This window comes from Cornus florida, unplaced genomic scaffold, assembly GCF_030987335.1.
Source record: "Cornus florida cultivar Cherokee Brave unplaced genomic scaffold, ASM3098733v1 CherokeeBrave_3.0.0_Hap2_Chr11, whole genome shotgun sequence".
Lineage (NCBI taxonomy): Eukaryota > Viridiplantae > Streptophyta > Magnoliopsida > Cornales > Cornaceae > Cornus > Cornus florida.
Window position 1 is genome coordinate 89,498,444 of NW_026775581.1, and position 20,880 is coordinate 89,519,323.

General features: G+C 32.4%; 2 pseudogenes; one reads left to right on the top strand and one right to left on the bottom strand.

Moving 5' to 3' along the window:
- The window catches only part of LOC132281511 (uncharacterized), a 28,308-nt pseudogene extending 15,226 nt beyond the window's left edge, over window positions 1-13,082 (bottom strand).
- A 6,728-nt stretch (window positions 13,083-19,810) lies between these two features.
- Window positions 19,811-20,880, top strand: LOC132281512 (splicing factor-like protein 1; annotated as a pseudogene).

The window sequence follows — 20,880 nt, forward strand, 5'->3', positions numbered from 1 at the left end:
TCAAACTAATCATTCTAGATTGTTTGACTCATAGTGATAGTTTAATTATCCCATCCCAAAACACACCATAATAATACATGTCTAAGTCCAATAGATTGGCTAGATTTATGTGTATCTACCAAATCCTATGACCGTATACTCACAAATCTAGCGTAAATAGCGTTATTACACCATGTTATTAATATAATAATTAGCTGATCACACACTTGTGTCCCTAGCCAAAGCACCTACCAAATCCCGAGTAATTAAAAAAAAATTAAAAAAAATAATAATAAATTAATACAGGTACAATAAACACAATAAAACAAGATATACTCCTACTTAGGATATCGTTTTTTCTATAAAAAAATAAAAAATAAAAAAATAAAAAGACTCCTTTGAAATCAACCTTACTAGATTTTTTCAAATTTTCCTTTTATAGTTTCATAAATAATCATCCAATCTCGAAACATATCCTTTAAAACATAACTTAAAAACACAAATATTTGCCTAGGCAAATACCAAGGGCTTAACCCTCATCTTTCTTATATGCGGAATGTAAACTGTCTAACTTGGCTTTTTAAAGCGAATTAAAACGTCACAACATAATACCAATGCCCTCTTGTATGTGATTTAAAAATTATGTATTTCATTCTGATAAGAACACATCCGATCCCCAAACCCCTGAACAATATTTTTTATATACCTCTTTTAGAGATGATAAGAAATCTTAATTATTTGTAGATTGATCAACCCTAATTCTACTAATAACATTCGCTATACTATTAGCAATTCAGATCACCTCGCGCGATCATCCATCTTCAAGATTCAGTACCCTCTCTATTGGATGCACATAAATCTCCTCCATTAGGATCCTCTTCGGCTCATACTCCTCGCTTGTCTCCTTTTTTAGATCAACTGAAGTCGTGTTGGCCCCGATATGCAATGACCTATCACGTACACCTAAATCCTTCCTTGGCTTATACTTTTAAAGTAACGCCAAATGAACCTAAACCATCGATCCCTAACTCGAATATAATTGACATCAGCTCCTCCTAACAAACCGTAAATAGAGTACAACGAATCCTAATACGGGCTCTAAGTTTTAAGAGACGCAACGCGGAAGTCACATAACGAAAGACACTCCTAAGGACATTTGAACTTGGAGTGCTCTGATACCAACTACGATACCCCCGGATTTCCGAATGCGGATTGGCCAGGCCCACGCCCGAATACCCTAGGATATCAAAAACAAAATCGGTAATAAACGAACACAGAGTATAAAAGAATAAAGAAGAATAAATAAAATGCTGACAAGAAACTAAAATGATAATCTAATAATAAACCTCAGAATATATTTCCATTAATTAATAAACTCTTCTGATACAACTAATCCTCCAAAATACAACTTGGGAATTCATACTGTGCGGACCCCTATAAAATCCAAACTAAACAAATGACACCAATAACTGTCTAAATCAGGAAACTGAATCATAAAGGAACTACTATGTAGCATCGGAAGAATGAAGTAGACTGATCCCCGCTCAGCACGAACAACATCTACTCCTGACGAACACCTGAAAAATAATAGTGGGTCAGGCCCACAAACAAGTTCTACTCTACTACAGTCCAAGCAGAGATCCGATACACGTATACATCCTAGTCAATCCAACAGTAACTAGTAGTCCATATATATATATACACACACTAAAGGAACCTCACTAGACTATAGGGTTGTCTCAACCTGAATAGTAGGCAACATGCAAAACACACATATAGTGGGCATGAGTACCTAGACCTACCAGGGTACACAACTACACTATATCTAGCTGCACATCCCTGGCGATTTACGCACCCTAACCATTGATCCTGAGACTCAAGCTCATATCATGGCACCATACTTATATATATATAATCTAGTAACCATCCTATCCAGTATAAATTAATCCTCCATAAGCCATTCAACTTGTTCAGCTGACCTGACTTGAATATAAGTAGGACTTAACATTTTAGTTAATCATTTCCCTTATATAATAAATTAATCCTCTATAAGTCATTCAACTTGTTCAGCTGACCTGACTTGAATATAAGTAGGACTTAACATTTTAGTTAATCCATTCCCTTATATAATAAATTAATCTTCCATAAGTCATTCAACTTGTTCAGCTGACCTAACTTGAATATAAGTAGGACTTAACATTTTAGTTAATCCATTCCCTTATATAAAATAGGTAGGACTTAACTGATAAGTTAATCCGTCCCTAGAATGCCACCGTCCCATACCGGTGCATTAAACCACACAATCCAACAATTGATGTAATAATTAAAGAAATACATCAAATATTTCAGAAATAACTATGATAATATGATATCAAGTTATCACATAATATGAACGACTTATTATTTATTTCAGCTTCCTATATCATATGTCCTACACAAACTGAATCTTATACATGATGATATTTTATTATATCGTCAAATAAGCATTCTCCATATTCAATTCATCCTACACATTTAATCTCAATTGCTAAAGCATTTTAAAAGATTAAATCCATTCGTTTGTTTAAAACATTCAAATACCAAGCATCGTTATGATTGAGTTTAGATACCTAGTCCCTATTTAATGTTCAGGAATCCTAGGCATGTTTCTACGTTTTATCATTCCACAGATATTAAAAATACATAATTCAAACATGTAAAAATTCACACCAGAAATCAAATCAAAATCATGCATTTATCAATTCATAACACAAGAACAGATATGAACCAATTTTATAAAAACCTATGTTTTAATCCAATTAAACATGCGTAATTATTTAATTTTATGTATTTAATAAATCCTGGAATTTCCTAGGCATGTACAGAAACACGAATCAAAGGGAAAGAGATAGAAGAAGAACTTGTCTTAAACCTTCTCCTCCTTCCTTCCTTTTCCTCCTTCCCCCTCTAACTCTCTCTCTCTAGAATATATCACGTGAATATTTCTAACCCCCTTTCACAACCTATTGCTATATATTTATAGGCTAAATAAAATAATCATAACCCTTTTCCCAATCCAAGTCAACTTAAAAAAATAAATATTAAAATATTAAAAAGGCAAGTAAAATATATTACGTATATAATTTATGTATATCTTTATTAAATAAATAAATTATACAATTCCCATTATTTATTAATGGATTATCTAATAATACTTAAGCTACCATAATATTATAAAGTAACTTAAAACATAACACGTATCAAAACTATGTATATTTTTATTATTTAAATATAAAACATATACATCAGATTAAATATTACTAACCAAGTTACCATAAAAATAATTAATAAATTACTTTCCCTTTTATATATAATAAAAAGGTAAGTAAAATATGTTACGTATATAATTTATGTATAAGTTTATTAAATAAATAAAATATACGCATTCCATTATTTATTAATGGATTATTTAATAATACTTAAGTTACCATAATATTATAAAGTAACTTAAAACATAACACGTATCAAAACTATGTATATTTTTATTATTTAAATATAAAATATATACATCAGATTAAATAAAACTACCCAAGTTACCATAAAAGTAATTAATAAATTACTTTCCCTTTTATATATATTAAAAAGGTAAGTAAAATATGTTACGTATATAATTTATATATATGTTTATTAAATAAATAAATTATACACATTCCATTATTTATTAATGGATTATCCAATAATACTTAAGTTACCATAATATTATAAAGTAACTTAAAACATAACACGTATCAAATCTATGTATATTTTTATTATTTAAATATCAAACATATACATCAGATTAAATATTATTACCCAAGTTACCATATTACTCTCCTTTTTATATATGTATATAATATATATATATATATATATATACATACACAACTATCCATGGGTAATAATTCATACACATCCAACCTCCTATCCAAGTAGTCCGTGGGATCCAATTGGTTGGCTCATTACTACTAACCATAACCATAAAAGAAAAATAAAATAAAATAATAAAAGAAAAAAAAACATTTAATTTACAATTAATCAAAACACCATTTAAGCACATAATCTAATTAAACAATTAACACATAGACAAATACAAATAATACATAGACACATAATCAAATAATCAAGTAATACCTAATTCAATTAAACACATAAGCAATTAGTCAAATAATCAATTAAAAAATTAAAAATACAATTAAAATAAATAAATAAATACCGAGACTATCCTTTTAAAATTAGAGATATTACATGTAGTCGGAAGAGTGAATGATGTCTCTGCTCAGCACGAACAAGCTTTAAGACCGGAACTGACGAACACATGAAAAAAAAGGTGAGTCAGGCTCACAAACAAATTCTACTCTACTACAGTCCAAGCAGAGATCCGATACACGTATACATCCTAATCAATTCAACAATAGTTAAATAATCCATAAATATATATATACACACACACACACACACACACTATAGGACGCTCACTGGATTATAGGTCTGCCTCAACCTGAATAGAAAGCAACACACAAATCGCATATAAAGTGAGCATGAGTACCTAGACCTACCAAGGCACACAGGTGTCTACTATATCCAATTATCCATCTTAAGCAATATACGTGCCTTAACCATGATCTTGAGACTCAAGCTCATATCACTGCGTATAACTATATATATAAATCCGTCATATCCAAACATAAAAGTAAATATCTAATATGTCATCCAATTCATTCAGTGGCCTGACATAAAAATAAGTAGGATTTAACTTAATTTCTAGTTAATCAATTCCTTTATAAATCCGAATAGGTAGGACTTAACTGATATGTTAATTCATCCCTAGAATGTCACTATCGCATACTGGTGCATTAAACCATACAATCCAATAAATGATGTAAAGATAATATAGTACATCAAATAATCCGGTGATAATATGACACACATCATACAAATATTATTTGCATTTATTTAAGCAAATACAACAATTTAAATAGCATGTAGTTAACTTACAACCCAAGTAATTAACTTAGATCTCAGATAAATTATTTCATAATTACTTAAGCATTAATTTACATTATTTAGATAATTAAATTAATCCATTTATCCCATGAAACAACATATAGGATATCTAACACCCAAATTAATCATATCCTTAGCATATATATGTATTTTATGCATTGTGGAACTTCCCCAAGTCCATTTAAACCCCTTAATATTAATTAAAATAGATTTAAACACATTCTGGACATTAAAAACCAAAAACCTAGGTCGCAACCCAACCGAGTTGACTCGATTGCAAACCGAGTTGGCTCGATTGCCAATTGAGTCAACTCAGTTACCAACCGAGTCAGTTGTGTTTGTCCCGCGACCCCAACTCAGTTGACTTGGTTTCTAACCGAGTTGGCTGGGTTAACAACTGAGTTGGCTCGGTTCGTGTGGACTTCATCTTCTTCGTTGGTTCAGCCTTTGTAAACCCTAAAAACTTCATAGTTAAGTGTAATATCCCTAATTTTAAAAGGATAGCCTCGGCATTTTAGTTATTATTTTATTGCATTTTTACTTGATTATCTGATTATTTGCCTAATTGTATTTACATAATTGTTTTAATTGGTTTTATTTAATTGAATTATTTGTTTTAATGGTTTAATGATTTAAATTAATTAATTGTTTTCTTTAGTATATGTTTATGTGGAATAATGAATTAATTATTTTATTAGTTTTCTTATTCATTATAATTTTATAATTTGATATGTTTTACGGGTTAGCCGACTAATGTTATAATTAGTTAAGGTTGCCGTCTCTTAATATAAGTAGAATTAGGTTTCTGGTTAAGCTTATACAAAGAACAATATGTCTGCCAAGGGTTTGTAAACCCTGTTCACGCATACAGAGAGACAAAGAGAAACAGAGAGAAATAGAGAGAGGAAGACTAGGGTTTGGCTTAGACTAAGACTGAACCAAGGAGGGAAAATTGAGCTTGCTCGTGCATTGAACCAAGAGCAACAGTGGTCGGTGAAAGCAGTAAGGTCGCCGAAATTATTAAAGACGACAATTTAAGGTTTCAAAACTGAAATCGAAGGCAAGTTCCTATTCTAACTCCTTCCCTTAAACCTGTGTTCTGTGCATGCTTAGACAGTCTCAAGGATTTAATCAAACTTTAAAATGGATGTTTTATGCATGTTAATTCTGTCGTTGAACTATCTCTGTGTGTCGATTAACTAAAGTTGAATTATTGAATCAATTATTTCGGATTATGTTTAAATTCTTGTTAACGATGCATAATGAATTTCTAAGAATTTCTGGAATTGTTGGGACATAAATTAAACAGTAGGAATCTTAAATAAAGTAAAACAGAGGGTCTGGACATCGCTGGAGGCGAAGGAGACGAACAGGAATCAAGTTACGGCTCTTAAGGGAGAGAAAGCCGGCTCCCAAAAGGAGGGAGTCAGCTCCCTCCTTGTCAGAGCCAGCTCCCACATGGAGGAAGCCGGCTCCCAGCTCTTTAGAGCCGGCTCCCAAGGGGGGGGAGCTGGCTCTTACAAGGGGAGAGCTGGGTCTCAACTTTTGAGAGTCTGCCCTCGCCCGAAACGCACAGTTTTGGTCTTTTTAGGGGTTGTTTGGGCAGTCCGAAGTATTTTTAATCCGTTTAAATTGCACTGAATGATGTAATTAATTATGATGGACTTATGAAAATATTAGGAAGCATTATCACATTTGTGTATTAAAGATTTAAACACATTCTGGACATTAAAATTAGGGATATTACACTTAACTGAAAATAGATTTAAACACATTCTGGACATTAAAAACCAAAAACCCAGGTCGCAACCCAACCGAGTTGACTCGATTGCAAACTGAGTCAGCTCGATTGCCAATTGAGTCAACTCAGTTACCAACCGAGTCAGTTGTGTTTGTCCTGCGACCCCAACTCAGTTGACTTGGTTTCCAACCGAGTTGGCTGGGTTAACAACTGAGTTGGCTCGGTTCGTGTGGACTTCATCTTCTTCGTTGGTTCAGCCTTTGTAAACCCTAAAAACTTCATAGTTAAGTGTAATATCCCTAATTTTAAAAGGATAGCCTCGGCATTTTAGTAATTATTTTATTGCATTTTTACTTGATTATCTGATTATTTGCCTAATTGTATTTACCTAATTGTTTTAATTGGTTTTATTTAATTGAATTATTTGTTTTAATGGTTTAATGATTTAAATTAATTAATTGTTTTCTTTAGTATATGTTTATGTGGAATAATGAATTAATTATTTTATTAGTTTTCTTATTCATTATAATGTTATAATTTGATATGTTTTACGGGTTAGCCGACTAAGGTTATAATTAGTTAAGGTTGCCGTCTCTTAATATAAGTAGAATTAGGTTTTTGGTTAAGCTTATACAAAGAACAATATGTCTACCAAGGGTTTGTAAACCCTGTTCACGCATACAGAGAGACAAAGAGAAACAGAGAGAAATAGAGAGAGGAAGACTAGGGTTTGGCTTAGACTAAGACTGAACCAAGGAGGGAAAATTGAGCTTGCCTGTGCATTAAACCAAGAGCAACAGTGGTCGGTGAAAGCAGTAAGGTCGCCGAAATTATTAGAGACGACAATTTAAGGTTTCAAAACTGAAACCGAAGGCAAGTTCCTATTCTAACTCCTTCCCTTAAACCTGTGTTCTGTGCATGCCTAAATAGTCTCAAGGACTTAATCAAACTTTAAAATGGATGTTTTATGCATGTTAATTATGTCGTTGAACTATCTCTGTGTGTCGATTAACTAAAGTTGAATTATTGAATCAATTATTTCGGATTATGTTTAAATTCTTGTTAACGATGCATAATGAATTTCTAAGAATTTCTGGAACTGTTGGGACATAAATTGAACCCTAGGAATCTTAAATAAAGTAAAACAAAGGGTCTTGACATCGCTGGAGGCGAAGGAGACGAACAGGAATCAGGTTACGGCTCTTAAGGGAAAGAAAGCTGGCTCCCAAAAGGAGGGAGTCAGCTCCCTCTTTGTCAGAGCCAGCTCCCACATGGAGGAAGCCGGCTCCCAGCTCTTTAGAGCCGGCTCCCAAGGGTGGGGAGCTGGCTCTCACAAGGGGAGAGCTGGGTCTCAACTTTTGAGAGTCTGCTCTCGCCCGAAACGCACAGTTTTGGTCTTTTTAGGGGTTGTTTGGGCAGTCCGAAGTATTTTTAATCCGTTTAAATTGCATTGAATGATGTAATTAATTGTGATGGACTTATGAAAATATTAGGAAGCATTATCACATTTGTGTATTACAGAATGAAGCAACAGGAAGATAAAGAAAAGCCTACATGTTGAGTGCTGTTTTGTTAAGTTGTTTGCTTACTGAAACTTACCAAATCTTTCGCATATGATTTAATAATATTTAATCATATTTCAACAGTGTTATAGGTGCAATGGAATACCGACAATTAACTAGGCTTTTTTTAGATTAAATTGATATTTAATTTGTTATAAACGGTATCAATTTATGTACTGTTTGGAGGATTTAATTACTTATTATAATTCTAGCAATTTGTGTATGTATGATTAAATAGTATTAATCATGTTTAAGCATTGAAATAAGCATAATTGACTAACTGAAACTGTAGTATGCTTATATGGAGTTAATTGATGTTTTAACTGTTTAAATTTCATCAATTTTTGAATTTATGGATTGTTATGAAATTTACGTTTAAGAATTTCATCATAATGTGTTCAGTAACGATTCTGATTATCATTATATTGTTCTGGATTATAATTGATGAACTGCTTGTACTATTTTGTCAATTGTTGGACTGGTTGTGTGTGTATGCACCGGTATGGGACGGTGGCATACTAGGGACGGTTTAGTTCAAAACACTAAGTCCTACCTATTCTGAAATAAGTTGGATTAACTATAAAAGTTAAGTCCTACTTATATGTATGTATATGCACCGGTATGGGACGGTGGCATATTAGAGATGGCTTAGTTCAAAACACTAAGACCTACTTATTCTAGGGACGGATTAGTTCAAAACACTAAGTCCTACCTATTTCAAAATAAGTTGGATTAACTATAAAAGTTAAATCCTACTTATATTTATGTCAGGTCAATAAGCATTTGAATGACATATCTTGAACGGATTTTATATATATATCTTTATGGTACCATGATATGAACTTGAATCTCAGGATCATGGTTAGGGTGCGTATATCGCCTAAGATGGATAACTGGGCCTAATGATGTTTCCCTGGTAGGTCTAAGCATATATGACTACGTTACGTGCATTTTGTATATTACCTTCTACTCGGGTTGCGACAGAACTGTGGGCTAGTGAGCGTTCTATAGTGTGTATTTATATATATATGGACTACTCTAGTTATTGTTGAGTTATCTATGATGTATCTGCGTATCGGGTTTCTGTATGGATTGTAATAGAATAGAACTTTCATGTGGGCCTAACCCACTCTTATTTTTCAGGTGTTCGTCAGTTTCAGGCTTAGGGCTTGATCGTGCTGAGCAGATACAGTCACTTATTCCTCCGACTACGTAAGATTGCTTTCTATGATTAACTTTGGATTTTGTTTTAGCTGTTTCCTTTTCAGTTTGGGATTTTAATAGGGCTCTACAAGATGGATTTTCGAGTTATTTAATTAATGGAGGTTTTGGATTTTAATTAAATAATTTTGAGGTTTTTTTTTATTCTAGAATTCTTTCAGCTTTAACATTTATTTCTTTTATTCTCTTTTGTATTCCTGCTTGTTTACATATTAATTGTCTGATATCCCTCACATCTGTGCTCGGACTTGATCACCCGTAACTCTAGAATCGAGGGGTATCACATTAAGGGTCCTAAGCTCCAATCTAAGTCCCATACATCCATACTAAATTATTTTAAGTGTTTTAACATACAAAGATTCAACTTAAACAACAGTTCATGCATAAAAAATTTAAGAATAAAGAAATCAAGAACATGTGAATAAGTTATAAAAATCCCTTATTCAAATCCGATTCAGACATGCATAATTGGTCAATTATGTTGTTTAAGCCCCCTGGAATTTCCTAGGCATGTATAGAAATATAGATCAAACGGAGAGAGTAAGAGAAGAACTTGCCTCTTAAGGTTTCGGAATGAAAACCTTAAACATTTTTCTTCTCTGATTTTCCTGGCAACCCTTGGTGACCTTCAAACCTCTCTACTGCACACCATAACCCACGCACAGCCCTCTCTTTCTTCCCCTTGGGTTTGGCATTGAACTCTCTTAGCCAAATTTTCTCTTCTTTTTCTAAAACTCTCGGCTCTTTCTTTGTCTCTCTATTTCTCACGTCCTCTCTCTATGTCTGCTTAATGGGTTTGTAACAACCCTATACAGACTTATAATATGTATATATATATAGGCATAAAATAAAACCTTAATTCCATTCTTTCCCCAACTAAGCTACCTTAAGGGTTAAGAAAAGAAAAGAAAAGAAAAACATATATAATACATAAATATACAAGTCTACTAACATGATATATAATTATATATATATACACATTATATAATACATATCTAACTATAGTTATTAATACTACTAGTTATTTAATATAATTAATAAACATAATAACCTTGTAGACATATATACTCATATATATATGTATATCTATCCATGGGTAATTATCCATACCCATTACAACTTATATCCAAATAATTCATGCGACCCATGGGTTTGGTCCATGACTACTGTCCATAATCATTAAAATAAAATAAAATAAAATAAAACAAATAAGATAACATTTAAACCATTTAATTATTAATAAATAATTACAGATAAACACCTAACATTTAAGCAACAAATACACATCATTTAGCACATAATTTAAATAAACAATTTATTTTAAATAAACACATAAACAATTAATTCAAATAAGCAATTAAATAAATAACCAAGAAATCAAATAAATAATTTTAAAATACAAATAAAACAATTAACTAAATACCGAGACTACCCTTTTAAAATTAGGGATATTACAGTGTGTGAGTGTTGCCCAAGAAAATCAATATACGGTAAACTATAGGTAAGTGAGGTAGTTGTTGTATATGGAAAAACCTTAACCCTCACGCTATCTAACATACTGAATATAATTTTCAAAAATTTGGTTGTAAAGTGAGTTTAGATGGCATAATTAATATGAAATATCACTAAAAATGTGACATTTACAACATGTAATGTAGGTGTGGCAAAATTTAACACAACCCGTCAACACGACATGATACAAATTAAGGGGTTTGAGTTGATCTTTAACGAGTTTGGATCGTAAATGGGTTGACATGATTAACCTGTTTAGTTAATCTTCTCGTGTTTGGGTTGAGGAGTTCAATCTGTTTATACACACTTGACTATACGTGTCATAAATAAATATTTATTTGATTTCTAAAATTACTATCTAAACTCGTGTCTTATAATTTACTCTTTTTATAGACTAAAGATTATTTAGTAATTTGGTTTGATTAAAACTTATATTTTTTTAATAATTATTGTTTGATTAGGAATTATTAATAATTTAAATAATATAATGTTTCGTTTTTGTAAATAGGCCATTAAACGGATTACATGTGTAACCCGTTTAATAAATAGGTCGGATTAGTTTTGAGAGTTCCTAACACGATTATTAAACGAATGGTATTCCGATTGAGCTATTTAATATAATACCTTTATGCTACGTTTGGTGTGCAGGAATGGAATTGAATGGAATGTTTATTCCAACTATTCCTTTGTTTGGTATACAATTTAAAGTGGTAATGGTCATCCCATTGGAATGAAAATCCATTCCATAACTAAACCTATCGAATGACCATTCTATTCCCTAGTAATTTTTTTTAAAAAAATCAACTTCCCAAAAAACCCTCATGTTCTAAGTCCGAAAACCACTATTACCTTCCACCACAACCACCACTGTCTTTCACCATCACCACCACCACCGACTTCCACCACTACCACCACCACCACCCACCGTTTTCCACCACCACCGCCGCAGCCTTTCACCTCCAACACCGCCTTTCACCACCAACATCGCCTTTCTTCGCTGTAATCACCACGTACCACTACCGCCTTTCGCCATAGCCACCACCACCGCGGCCACCATCATTCACCACCACTACATTCCACCTCTGCCACTGCCAGCTTCCACCACTACCACCACTACTGTTTTCCACCTCCACCACCAGCCATCACCACCGCCGCCGCCGCCTTTCACCACCACCACTGCTATCGTCTTTCACCACTACCGCTGCCGCCTTCCACAACCACCATCACCATCCTTCACCACTACTACCACCTTCCACCACAACCGTCAATGCCGTCACCGCCACTTTCCACCACCATTACCGCCATCACCTACCACCACCCCACCACCGCCACCTCCACTGCCATCCACCACCACCACCGTTACCTCCTTCCACCACCACCGTCACTTCCTTCCACCACCGCCACCGCCACCGCCACCGCCACCGCCTTCCACCACTACCACCACTGTCGTAGCCAACGCCTTCCACCGCCACATCCACTGTCTTCCACCACCATCGTCACCGCCTTCCACCACAGTCACCTCCATTGCTTACACCACCGCCACCTACACCACTATCTCCTTCCACCACCACACTACTTTCACCACCTTCCACCAACACCACTGCCGTATTCCACCAACACCGTCGCCGCCTTCCAACACCACAACCTACACCATTACCGCTTTCCACCTCTACCACCACCGTTACCACCGCCATTTGCCACCATTTAGAAGAATGTCATTTTGTTAATTAAATTTAATTGTTACTATGAGGAATATTTTAAAGAACTCAAGTTGAAATTTATTCTATTTTAAATTTTAAATTAGTCCAACCAAAGAATAGAATGGTTATTATCATTCCATTCCTACACATTTTATATTTACAACCTACTATCACCACCTTCCACCACCACACTATTGCCACCACTTTCCACCAACACCACTGCCGTATTCCACCAACACCGTCGCTGCTTTCCACCATTGCCATCACCGTCGCCTTCCACCATTGCCGCCATCGCCGCCTTCCACCATAGTTTTTCACCTCTACTACCACCGTCACCACTGCCATTGGCACCATTTAAAAGAATGTCATTTTGTTAATTAAATTTATTTGTTACAAGGAGGGATATTATGGTGAATTCAATTTGAAATTTATTCCATTTTAAATTTTAAATCGGTCCAACCAAATACTAGAATGATTATTATTATTTCATTCCTACACATTTTATATTTACAACCAAATAATAAATGTCATTCTCATTTCATTTTCACTTGTATTCTATTTTATTTCTACATACCAAACGTAGTATTAATTCAATACGATACGATTATGATCCACAAACACAAATTACTAGCCCTAAATTATAATGTATGATTAAACTTGGTAACAGCGCGAAAAATAATAATAATAATAATAATAATAAATAAAAGAAATTCACCCTCATGTGTTAACTAAAATCACATTTTTCGTGATGCTGTTGAGAAGCTTAATTATTTTTGTACCAATCATTTCTATCTAAAATAAAAATACTTTTTGACTTTACTGAAAGTAACATTTATCCGAATAAAGAACGCGACAAGCATTATTATTATTATTATTATTATTATTATTATTTATTTTTCTATGATATATGAATATATAGAATACAGATTGATAAAAAGAAAACTAGTTGACGTGAATCTAGTACTCATCCACCTAAGACAATAATAACACGTGGGATGTACTAAAAGTCAAAATAAGATTTTAACCAAAATGCACTAAAAGTTAAAAAGTCTCTCTTTGGTTTTTTTTTTTTTTTTCAATTTAAAGAAATTACCAATTGGGAGATAAAATCCGATTCAAATTACACAAAGAAGATAAACCCATTACTTTTGATGTCAAAACAAAAGGGTCACTGTTGCAAGCGTGAGAATGCATGTTATATTTGCATACTACTGTTTGTGCAATAATATACAGTATTTAATTTTTAAGTTTAGTCACACAAAGCCTATTTATTTAGACGTGAAATATTTTTCTTATAAAGAATTAATCACACCTATCAAAAAAATTTTATTTTTTATCTGAATTATATTTATTTTACATTCAAACAAACAACCTTAATACAGCTAATTTTACTTTAGTTCTACCCCAATATCTTAGCCTTTCACACACTCATTTACACACATCTACTTATGTCTTGTTGTTGCAGTATCACATCATCACACACTGATATATTGTCTTCTAATAACAATATTTAATTAATTATGATAAATTGTTTGCCACGTGTTGGCAAAACCTAAATTGAAAGTGAAATTGATGATGTGAAAAGTCATAGTGATTTGTCCAAATCAAATTACATGATTAGATTATTTTTTTATTTTTTTCATGATTAGATAGTTTTGTTGACACATGGATATAGCCAATAGGCTGCTACTCTTTTTTCTTCGTTAAATAGTATAGAGAATGAAGTTTTTCCCAATTGGAAAGTCTATATATGCCCAAGTCCTTGGCAATGTTAGAGCAAAATCCAGAAAAGGTACACAAATGTAGATAACCCAAGTCCTGTACGGCTACTTTGTTTTAAGAAAACCAATAATGCTGTAGTTGCAAATTGCAATATGTCAATCTAGAAATTAAAGCGTTCCGTGTGTGTGACATATTATCATTCTCATGCACCATCAACAATGAAAATGACTAATACTTTTTTGGGTAATTAATGAAATGACAATTATAGGACCCTATATGAAATCAATAATTTAGAGTTTTGGACCAAGGGAAGAGCTATAAAAATAAATATAAATAAAATAATTAGGAAATAAATATAATTATTGACTAGATACTTATTTAGCACGAAACTAATATTATAAATTGGTTTGAGTTAAAAAATAATAATAATATCACATATAAATCTGAGTTAAAAAGAAAAGTAATATTACATATGAATTCGTACATAAACTTTTATATAATAATAAAAAAATTAAACTTAAACTATAATCCAAGTCATCACTTAAATAACTCCGTCCTTGCACACACCCCTCCCTTTTACTTGAAACACGTCTCGTTTATCACTCGATAATATTGAAACATCTTTCCCACTTTTATTATTCGGACAATAACGGAGCATCTTTTCCACAAAAGATAACCTCGTGTATTATAAGGAATCTTTTTTTTTTATTATTTGGGTCAGTCTTGTCAAAATGACATTAGAATTCAAGGCGCCATTTGGAGTAGATACCAGTGACGAGGGTACTTGGTGTTGTTATAATTGAGTTTGCACTGAAATTTGTGCCTTTGGCCTCTCTAGCCTCCATATGTCGACACTCAAATATGTTTTTGCGTACGTGGTATACTTGCGGACCCCACACAAATATCATCCAAGCGTGAAGTGACCTTGAATTACAGAGGACTCTGGGGCCTCATATGTCGGCACTCGAATATGTGTTTGCATTACGTGGTAAACTTGCGGACCCCACACGAGGACCACCGGTACTGTGTGACCTTGAATTACGTGATTTAACTTGTCGCCATGATCTCATAAATTAAAATATAAAAAATTAAAAAATCTTACATTCTATTACCACTCACCACGATCCTCCAGGCAGATCTCTTTCTTGTGCATACTCAATTATGCAGTTCTGATTCAACAACGTTATCACATTATTTTATTTTATTTTATTACTTACAAATTAAATTATCACAGAAGTTTTAGCAATATAATTTATTTAATTATATAATTTCAGAATATTATTATTTATCATATATTTATATATATTTTTAATTATCTTCCCTTATATTGAATATATTGTCATTTTTATGATCTGACTCTAATAATTACTAAAACCAACTTCTTGAAATTAACATTATCTTTCTTGAAACTTCTGTTATAATTTAATTTGTAAATAATAAAATAAAATAATGTGATAACGTGGTTGAATCTGAACTGTATAATTAAGCAAATCAAATTTTAAATATGCATAATCGCTTTTTAAAAATAATTGAAAAATCTCCTATTTTGATCAGAGTTCAATTTCAATCACCGGAATCGTCATTGAAATCCTAACTAGAAAGTCAGAACATTTGCTTGAGCCTCGTCAAAATCTGAATTCGTCGTCTGAAAACTTCATCAGACTTTTTAGTAAATTACACATGTTACATAAAATACATTGATCCACGTGAACTTTACCTTACTTACTTTATTAACGGTTATTCCTTAAATTCCAAATGCCTTTATAGCAAGGGAGAGAGGGGTGGACGAAGGTGGGCTTCAGCACATCCAAAAAAAAAAAAAAATTAAAATAAAATATAGTAAATGGTAGAGCCCACCCCATTTGGAAGTGCTGGATCCGCCCGTGCCTGATAGTTTAGTGAATTAGTACTTTTGGTGAATTTTGAAGTGTCAAGTTTCAACTCTCTGTATCTACTACTAATTTAACTTCTAATCCTTCTTGCCTTGTAATAAATAAAAAACAAAAAAAAAATCCCTTTAATTAATGATTATAGATTCGTGTAACCATGTTTTGAATAAAAAAAATCTTAGCAATAGAAGCATTCTATAAATGCAAAAATACTATTAATGGGTTGGCTCATTTTGATAAATTTATTATTTTTGGATTAAGTGATCAATTTAAAACTCTCTTTGAAACTATACGCTGCAAATTTGAAATAATCCTTCAGGCTAATCACTTGCCATAAATTATGTCAATGTCTGACAGTTTGGAAATTGAAGAATCATCCTCTTATATTGTCATTTGACCTTCCACTAGGCATAAATCTTGATGATTTTTGACTAATTGAGATATAGAGATGCTCTGCTTTCAATTTACCGATGGCACACGTCCCAAAAGACAATAAACTTGTTTTATTATTTTCTCTTTCATCACAAAACATGGTCTAATCAGGCGGAATGTGACTTCCAATAACTTTTATAATTTTGAGACTTTTCAACCTTTCTTCTGAAAAGGAGACATCATACAATGTAACTTATGGCCTTCTAATTTATGTACTTGTGCTCAATAATAAAAATATACATTCTCATAATTAAACATTAACATGCAGGTTTGGTTCTTTTCTTACAACGGTTTTACTGCATTTTGATTCAAATTGTGGATCAAGGATTGTTGATTTTGTTTCTGGGCTTGAGTTTGGGCTGCTTGTTTTGGGCATACTCTAGCTTTTCTGCCTATCTTTATAGGATTGGTTTCAGGGTATAACACCTATAGGTATTTGTAACTATCATAATTTTTCTTCTTTGTATTTGGTCTTACGTGACTGGGCTTAAAGACAAATAACGTTAGGTCTGATGGGTTTTCATATGGGTGCTGAAATTCTGGCTTATGAAATAAATAATTTTGGGTTGATGTTTACAATTTGGCGGAGCCCCAAAACCATAAGCCCAAAATTAAACTCCACCACGGTTTATTAATTAAACAAATTAACACGAAATCTCAAAATTTTTAAAACATCTCCAACCGGTGTGTATATTTTTTTTTATATAAATCTGATGTGTTATTATAAAATTACACAAAAAATTTGTGTTATTTACTTTTAACTTATTTTATACATTTTATGTAAAAATATATCCATAATAACAATCAACCACATAACGTGACAAAACTCACATAACTTTTACAAACGGGAGTAGAAAGCAAATATATTGATGTAGCTATGTAAAAATGTTGTGTAAAATACACAATAATTTTACACATTAGTGACGTGACAGTGTACCTTAACATACGTTGGAGATAAAAAATAAAAAATAAAAAATTATGTATCATACGTGTCAGTGTATATTTTACATAAAAAAATATTTTAACAGACTGTTGGAGAAGGCTCTTATTATCCCTCAATGTAAAAAAGTAATTTACTTTCCAAAATATCCTCAACTTTTTGAAAAATTGCCCCAGTTAACACTACTTTTATATGAGTAGTTTTTGTAATTTTAAAAAGAAGCAAACCATTAAAAGTTTGTCCCCTTAAAAATTTGGAATCCCAAAATCTTGTGAGTAAAAAAAAAATGGCATACTAGAGTTGGTGGAATAATTAAAGATTATAGTTCCAGTAATAATCAAAAAGTGGTGGAATAATGAATATGCTAGCATAAGATGTTAGTTACAGTTATAGATATAAGTGGTGGAATATTCAAACATCTTTTGGTTGTGGTTATAATTAAAAAGCGGTGGAATATGCTAAAGTGGTACTTTGAACACCAAAAGACTGTGTGATGCAAGACTTATGTTTCAGCTCTAGGATCCATCCCAAACTCATGTTGGGAAAAACCCTAAATTTGTTAAATTGAATAAATAAAGATATTTTGTCAATTTAAAAATTAAAATACTTAAAATACCTCGAAATAATAAAAATAAAAAGATAATCGAGATAATAAAAAAACATATATAGTTTCAGTTTTTAAGAGTATATTAAGGATATTTTAGTTTTTTTATTATAAAAAATGTCAAAATTAACCGTCCATAAATAATAGGGGGTAATTTTTACATGTTTTTAAATGTTATGGATTTATATGCACAAACTAAATAGTAGCAGTGTTTTTTAAAAAAATTTTTAAAAAAAATATAATAGCTGTGGGTTTTTTTTTTCTTTTTTCACTTTACCTATTTTAAATTTGTATATATAAAACCTTAAAATTATATAATTGCCTCCCACTTCAAATTATTAAAAAATAATATAAAATAAAACTTTGCCTCTAACTTTTGAACATTTTTATTTATTTATTTTTTATTATTATTTTTTTTTTTTGTCGTCGTCATTCTTTCGTGTAGCCCCTTTTCAAATAATTTTCTCTTACAACTTACATTTATTTCATATTCTTTTACTTTGCCTCATATTCTTCGGTTACATTTCTTGACCCAAAACAAGTAAGGTAAATACTTGAGACCATTTTTTTTTTTTTTCACTTTTAGGTTACATAAAAAAAAGACAAAGATTTTAGTAACATAAAGGATTGATCTTTTTGTGAATTGATTTTTAAAATTACCAGAGTCTTGCAATTTATGGACGATATTTCATATATTAAAAAAATTATTGCAACTGCAAAAATATAAAAACTAATTGAGGACAATTATAAATGTATAAGAAATTTAAAAAAAAAAAAAAAAAATCATAAATATATAAAAATAGTGCCGATGAACATTTAAGTTTTTGAATTTTTATTACATTTTTCCCACTAACTTAGTTTCCTAGCTCCACCACTAATTTGGTCATAAGACTCATAAGCATCATATGCCAATGTAATGTTGAGAACAATTTATTTATTTATTTATTTTATTTTTTGTAATGCATTGTGAATGCATGAATTAAGCATAAATTGTGTAATTATGTGATTTTCTTAATGTAATTTTCAAACAACCAAAAAACCATACATTTCCTTATCTCATCAACACTTCAAGAAGTCAATAATCAACATATTTAAATATTTAAAAGGTTTTTATTTTACAATTTAATTATTCAAAAATAAAAAAACTATCTTTTTCATGGAAATAAATTGATAGATACGCTTGACGTCATTATTTTTTAATAGCTAATAATATTATTGATTAATAAATTTAAACTTGTCATTAATGGATTATTCTCCATTTAAAAAATAAAATAAAATTATTGAATATCTGAATGTTACTCTTTAGTCAAAACTCACGTTTTATTCAAGACAAACTATTATTCCAATTAAAAAATCTGAAAAACAAAATTAAATAAATAAATAAAATTAACAATTAAAAATATATAAATAGTTGTACTATAAATAAAACAGTATTACATGTAAATTGAGTCCCAACCAAAATCTCTCCCTGCATAGCGAATAAACCATGGATTCTCTGCAACAAACCCTACCTTCCGAACCTCCACCCTGTCATCCATCTGAACCTCTTTCCCAAAACCTCTACTTTTCATCTTTTGAAACCCTAGCTTACGCTTCTCAGATCCCACCTCCACTAAACCCTCCTCAAACCTCTTTTGAAACCCTAGATCCACACAATCAAGCCCCAACTCAAACTCCACAAACACTAGCTCAGGACAACAATCCAGTACTTCCACAAATTCCAGAATCCAACTTCATGAATCCATCGGAACCATCCAATCCGAATCCGTTAGCTGAATCACAGAACAATTGACAGAATCAGAGCTCCAGATAGTATTGACGTCAGAATTTAACGTCAACCAGAGTGGCACAGACAAGGATAATTCTGCCGGCGAAGAGGAAACGTCAAGTCGGTGACGGCGACGGCGACGCAGTAGGTGGGACCCTCCGACAACGGACTCCGAAGGCCAGAACGGGGACGCCGGTGGCGGGACTAAGAAGAGGCAGTCACGGTGGGCCGACGACGAGCAAAAACCAAAAACAAGTATTTCAACTGCCTGATTTTATGAAAGACTTCACTGGAGGTATGGACCTTGACCCCGAAATTCAGTTGTTAAATGCTAGGCTTGTTGAAATTAGTAGAATGTTACAATCTGGTTTGCAACTAGACGAACGTCCCGATGGCGGTCGATCGCCTTCCCCTGAACCTATATATGATAATGTGGGAGTTGGAATAAACCCTAGAGAGTATCGTGCACGTGAAAGGCTTAACAGAGAGAGACAAGAGATAATTTCACAAATTCTCAAACGGAACCCTGCGTTTAAGCCACCAGCAGATTATAGGCCGCCGAAGCTTAACAAGAAGCTCTACATACCAATGAAAGAATACCCTGGTTATACGGGAGCGAAAATTGTGATTGGGATTTGAAATTTGATCCGGCTGAGAATGAGGACTTGCACGTTTTGGTGGAAGCGAATACACAAGATGCACTTGATGCTGTTGTGGGGATGGTGGAGAAGTTGATGAAGGACTCAATGAGTATAAGAGACAGCAGCTTCGGGAGCTTGCTGCCTTGA